A 6,978-nucleotide genomic window follows, 5' to 3' on the forward strand; every position below is an offset into this window, starting at 1 on the left:
AGGCTGTCTCTCTAATGGGGCCCCTGAAGTTTTGGAATTAAAAAAGTTTGCTATATGTGGAGCTAAGGTCCCTGCAAACATTTTATAATATGGCGTGGAAAAGCCACCCGGTCCAGGGGCAGAGCCGTGTTTGAGGTTCTTAATAACCTGGATAATTTCTTCTGCTGATATCGGGGCCTCCAGTTTTTCATGGTGTCAGGGTTCTAATTTTGTGATTGGGAGCAAATCCAGGAATGAATTCCTATGGGCCTCATTATCTTTGTTCCCTCGCTGAATAATTTCTCGTAGCATGCATGGAAAGTTTCAATGATGCGTTGCGGATTCAAAGTGCATGTCCCATCTGAGATGTGTATTTTAGGAAGGGTGCATTGTCTAGACTGGGGGGTCAGTTTGGCTACTAACATGGAGCCTATTTTATGTCTGTGGTGATAAAATTTTGCTCCGCTCCATCTGATGCTCTTTTCGGCCTTGGCTGTGAGAGCCAGATTTAGAGAGAGACGGGCTGAATCCAGTTTATCTGTGTGCACCCGTTTGGGGTTTTTTTTATGGAGGCTTTGAATTCTTTTTCTAGTCTTTCAATGTCTGCCATTTGTCTGCCATTTGTTCTTTTCTAATTTGTGAGGAGATTTGGATTATTTTGCCCCAAATGGTGGTCTTGTGGTCTCAACCCTGTTTAGAAGGTAATATTCTTTTATGGCTTTTTCTATTTTCATAGCCCTGACCGGATCACTGAGTATGGATTCGTTAAATCTCCAATGAAGGAGATTAGAGCAAATGTAGCCTCTCTTTAGGGTAAGTGTGACTGTAGAGTGGTCCGACCACATTGTGTCCTGAATGGCTGATTTAACTAGGGCAGGGATGTTGGCAGTGGAAATGAAAATGTGGCCGGTCCTAGCGAAGGACTGGTGCGGGCACGAGAAGTGTGTGTAATCCCTCCTAATTGGATTCATCGCTCTCCATGCATCGACTAAACCGTGTGTGAATGAACTTAGCTATTTTAGCTAATTTAGGCTCCGTTTGGGGGGTCTGATAAGTATAAATCCAGGGGGTCTGGATTCATCTAGACCTTGGTCCAGGGCAGTATTTGAGTCGCCCCCATATATCACAGTCCCTCCCACCATGGGGTCTATCATTTTAAACATCGCCTGGAAAAATGCGGGCTGTCCCTGATTGGGTGTATAGTATGAAATAAAGGAGTATAATTGGTCATCTATGGTGCCTTTTATGAGAATAAATCTGCCCTCCAAGTCTTTGTGTTCCAGTTGAGGTGTAAATTTACAGTTATTAGATATTAGGATTGCCACTCCCTGGGACTTTCCTTCCCCATTTGAAAGAAAGAACGTGGGGTATTTGGCATGCAAGAAAGAGGGATTATACCACCATGGGAAGTGTGTCTCCTGAAGTAGGAAAACGTCTGTTTTTTGTGAATGCATAGATTGTAAAATTTTCCATCGTTTGATCAGTGAATTCACCCCCTGCACATTGTGTGACGCAATACGCAGTGAAGAGGGGAATAGAGTCGTTAGCCATCGAGCAGAGGGGAAGGAATCTCACCTGATATTCTGTCACTCACCTCAGAGGATCGCCTAGACTGCACGTGGAACCCCGACCCGTGTGATTTGTGGACCTTGGTTGATGTTGCACAGATAAAGAGCTCACGGAGACCGACTGAAAGAGAAAATAGGTAAGAACAGGCAAGGAGAAACAAAAGAGAAAAGTGTAGAGGGAAGCCCACTTGGAGCCCCAATGGGCAGAAGAGAAGTGTTCTCTCTGCCCCTAGTACCATCTATCATTTCAACCTCAACAAGTGAGGTTAAAGCGGAGTTCCACACAAAAATGGAACTTTCGCTTTTCGGAACTCTCCCCCCCTCCGGTGTCACATTTGGCACCTTTCAGGGGGGAGGGGGGTGCAGATACCTGTCTAAGACAGGTATTTGCACCCACTTCCGGCATAGACTCCCATGGGAGTCTACGCCTCTTCCCGTCCCCACCGCGCTGACTCCTGGGAACACACAGCTCCCAGGAGAGAGCGGGGACCACTTGGGACGCGCAGCGCGACTCGGGCATGCGCAGTAGGGAACCGGGAAGTGAAGCCGCAATGCTTCACTTCCTGATTCCCTCACCCAGGATGGCGGCGGCAGCTGCCGAGAACCGAGCGGGTTCTCGGCGTCCCCTGACGACATCGCTGGACCCTGGGACAGGTAAATGGCCATGTATTAAAAGTCAGCAGCTGCAGTATTTGTAGCTGCTGGCTTTTAATATTTTTTTTTTTTTGGCGGTGTGGGTGAACCCCCGCTTTAAGTTTCCACCAGGTGGGTATGGAGAATCCATAACCATCAGGTAGGGGGAGGCGCAAAAACATGCCACCCCTGCTTAGACACACCAAAACATATGTACATATATAAAAAACAGAAACATCTCACTACAACTAGTCCATAGATAGATTCAACCCAGTTGGGATTGGGTAGGAGCTTAAAAGGAGATGCTGGAGGTCCAGTGTGGTAAGGGGTAGATGAGGTGGGTGGGAGGGTAAAAATCAGAGCTTGGTTCCAGGTAGTAAAGTGTAAAGGTTGTCTTCCTGGGCCTCGGGAATCTGGTCTGGATAGTGTAGGAAATTTGGTGGCCAACTGGCCAGAAAGTTATGAATTTTGAAAAAAGATCAATCATAAAACAACTTGTGATTGTTTCGGAGAAGGATTTTATAAACGGTGTAACTCCTGGAGACTGGGTAAATCCAGTAAGGGAGGTCTGTCTTCCTTAGGACGCTTGAATGTGTTCTTGTTCAATGGAGATATAGGGCTGGACAGTGTCTAACGTTTGATGGCTCCCAGTAGGGGGGTAGGGGGGTGCGAGGTGGGCCAAGCGTGATAAGCCTCAGGCTCAGGAACAGCTTCTCTCTCTTCTTGTAGGCTGGAGAAGGAGTAGGGTTTGAACTTGAAGGAGAATTTGAGCTCGAACGTAAATGCCCACCGGTATTTAATGTCTTTCTGTATGAGGACATTCAGCAGTGGTTTCAGGGCCGGCCGTCTTTGTATGGTTGATGGGGAGATGTCCGCAAAAATCTGCACTGCATGGTTTCGGCAAAGTAGAGGAGCTTGCGTGCTAGATTTTTTCATGATCTCCTCCTTCACAGAATAGAAGTGTGATTTGACCACTAAATCCTTAGGGGCTCCATCTTTCTGTGGGGGGCCCAATGCTCTGTGAGCATGGTCCAATGTGGGGGGATGCCAGTAAGGAGGTCTTTAATAAAGTCCTGGACTGCTGTTGAGACATCAGTAATCACCTCTGGGAGGCCCCTCATTCTAAAGGTATATCTGCGCAATCTGTTCTCAAGGTTGTCAATCCTTGACAGAGTTGTGTCCAGTTGATCCTGTAAAATCTGTATGTGGTCAGAGTTTGGGTTGGTCCTAGCTACTGTATTATCCAGCTTGTGTTCAATAGTTTCTATTCTGTCCCCCAGTTTCTGAAAGTCAGCCTTAATCTCTCCTGTGATTTTAGCTGCTGTGACAGTCAGGCCCCTGTCCAGTAGCTCATAACAGGTCTGCTGTATTGATGAGTGAGTCTGTGTGAGGGAGCCCAGGCTGATGAGGAGAAGCTGGGTAGGCCTCATTTTGTCCCAGAGGAGAGAATAGTAAGTCCTTCATTGTGTGGCCTATTAATGATTCTGTGGTGGCCGGGGAGGGTGCCTCTGTGAGTAATCCATGTAATCCATGTCCTTAGTCTGCTTGTCTTCAGCAAACTGTTTGTGGGCTTTCTTGTGCATCATCTTTAGAAGAGGCTTCCTTCTGGGACAACAGCCATGCAGACCAATTTGATGCAGAGTGCAGCGTATGGTCTGAGCACTGACAGGCTGACCCTCCACCCCTACAACCTCTGCAGCAATGCTGGCAGCACTCATATGTCTATTTCCCAAAGACAACCTCGGGATATGACGCTGAGCCCGTGCACTCAACTTCTTTGCTCGACTATAGTGAGGCCTGTTCTGAGTGGAACCTGTCCTGTTAAACCGCTGTATGGTCTTGGCCACTGTGCTGCAGCTCAATTTCAGGGTCTTGGTAATCTTCTTATAGCCTAGGCCATCTTTATGTAGAGCAACAATTCTTTTTTTCAGATCCTCAGAGAGTTTTTTGCCATGAGGTGCCATGTTGAACTTCCAGTGACTAGTATGAGAGAATGAGAGCAACAACACCAAATTTAACACACCTGCTCCCCATTCACACCTAAGACCTTGTAACACTAACGAGTCACATGACACCGGGGAGGGAAAATGGCTAATTGGGCCCAATTTGGACATTTTCACTTAAGGGTGTACTCACTTTTGTTGCCAGCGGGTTAGACATTGATTGCTGTGTGTTGAGGGCTGGCGCAAGGATTTTTGACACCCTAGGCGAAACCTCATTTTGCCGCCTGGCTCCACCCCCTTTGCCCTGCCCATGTATACCCCACCTTTTTAATGTAGCGTCTATCAAATGCAGCCTACCAGTGCTCATCAATGAGTGTTTGCTTCTTCCATTCATCCAGGAGTCGGGACACAGACATAGTCCTCCGCCGCCGCCGCGCCTCTGACGCTGTGTGCGAATGGAGCGGCGGCTGCCTGCTGATGCTGAGACTTAGTTGCTTGCTGCAGAGAGAAGAGAGTAGGAACACCAGTGGTTGGGTGCCCTAGGCAGCAATGCGCCCTAGGCGGCTGCCTAGTTTGCCTAGTGATAGCACCAGCCCTGCGTGCTGATAGGCGGAGAGAGCAGAGAAATTTTTAGCCTTCTGCTTCTCCTTTCACTGTCCAATTACAGGTTGGGGAGGAACACGACCCATGTTTCTAAACTGCAGTCGAGAAAAATCAGGCCTCAGGCAGAGCTGTGCTGTATGGCGGAGCTGAGTAAATCTCAGAACTGGATGGAAGGAAAGTAAAATGTGTATATGTCTCTTATCTGTGTATTTAGTTCTGCATTAAAATAAGGGTCTTCGGTCTGCCCTGCCCTGTCATACACGCAACGCCTTCTATTATGTGTCTTCTTTTTTTAGACTTTTATTATGTGAAAAATGAATGAGATGGAAATCCGTGAATATTCCTCGATTCCCTGGAGAGTTCATTCTTTTTTTTTTTTCTCCCTAACTTTTTTGCAAACTTTAGCTTGAAGAAATAAAGCCGCTCTCAAGATTTCTTTGAGAGAACGTTAAAGCTTTAATGGTGAGACATTATAGACTACAGCAGCGCACAAAGATATTCAATAAAGGTCATTTAACTTACAAGACAACCTTTATCATTTTCCGGGAGGAAGGCCCGGGCGGGCTGACCTATTTTGACATTTAAGGACAGTGCTAAGGGAACACGAACGATCTAGACACTTAGACACATATATCAAATACCAGCCGCGTGTGCAACGTCAGTCCAGGTTGGATGTAGCAGCTTCACTACCTATACGGCTGGATGTGACATCTAACTGATCCGGGCTGCGGGAGGACTCCGCTTTTCTACCAGCGAAATCCTATGCCGTGCCTGAAAACTCCCTTTTTTATGTAAAAAATGGCAAGCTATTGTCATTGACTATTTTGCAGCCCTTTAACCCTTCTACTGCCAGAGCTGTTTTTGTGTGTTTTTTTTTTACACACGTTAAAAAAAATCATTTAAGGCCTGAAGATTACCTAAAACCTACAAACATATTATATTTTCTTAAAGCAGACACTATAGAAAATAAAATAGCTTCAATTTTTTAAGGCACACCATATTAGCACAATGGTTTATGAAAAGCAACATTTCAGTAAAAATTACAATAAACGTAATTTTAGGGTACAAGTGCAATATATTATATATTACCCATTTTTTCGGTAAAATTTAATAGACGAGGTTACGCTGAGTAAATAGATACCCAACATGCCAAGCCTTAACCACTTCAGCCCCGGAAGATTTGGCTGCTGAATGACCGGGCCATTTTTTGCAATACGGCACTGCGTCACTTTAACTGACAATTGCGCGGTCATGCGACGTTGCACCCAAACAAAATTGACATCCTTTTTTTCCCCACAAATAGAGCTTTCTTTTGCTGGTATTTGATCGTCTCTGCTGTTTTTATTTTTTGCGCTATAAACAAAAAAAGAGCGGCAATTTTGAAAAAAACACAATATTTTGTACTTTTTGCTGTAATAGCTATCCCCATTTTTTTTTTAAAAAAGCTAATTTTTCCTCAGTTTAGGCCGATATGTACTCTTCTACATATTTTTGGCAAAAAAAAAATCGCAATAAGCGTATATTGATTGGTTTGCACAAAAGTTATAGCGTCTACAAAATAGGGGATGGTTTTATGTCATTTTTATTATTAATTATTTTTTTTTAATTAGTAATAGCGGCGATCTGCGATTTTTATCGTGACTGCGACATTATGGCGGACACATCGGACACCTTTGACACCGTTTTGGGACCATTGTCATTTATACAGCGATCAGTACTATAAAAATGCACTGATTACTGTGTAAATGACACTGGCAGGGAAGGGGTTAAACACTAGGGGGCAATCAAGGGGTTAAGTGTGTCCTAGGGAGTGATTCTAACTGTGGGGGGGATGGGCTCACTACAACATGACAGCGATCACTGCTCCCGATGACAGGGAGCAGTAGATCTATGTCATGTCACAAGGCAGAACGGGGAAATGCCTTGTTTACATAGGCATCTCCCCGTTCTTCCCCTCTGTGACATGATCGCCATCACCCGGCGGACATCAAGTCTGCAGGACCCACGGTCACGGAGCACGCGGCGGGCGTGCGCGCGCCCACAATGCAGCATCCTAAAGGGGACGTACCTGTACACCCTTTTGCCCACCCGTGCCATTCTGCCGACGTATATCAGCGTGCGGCGGTTGGGAAGGGGTTAAAAAGAATTGCAGCACAGGTTAAAATGCAACACAAGCATTTACTTGTGCTCAGTGCAGTCATTGCAGTGCAATGGACCCTTAAAGGGGTCCAGCAATGACTTCTCGCAGCTGG

Source organism: Aquarana catesbeiana, linkage group LG05, assembly GCF_042186555.1.
Source record: "Aquarana catesbeiana isolate 2022-GZ linkage group LG05, ASM4218655v1, whole genome shotgun sequence".
Classification (NCBI taxonomy): Eukaryota; Metazoa; Chordata; class Amphibia; order Anura; family Ranidae; genus Aquarana; species Aquarana catesbeiana.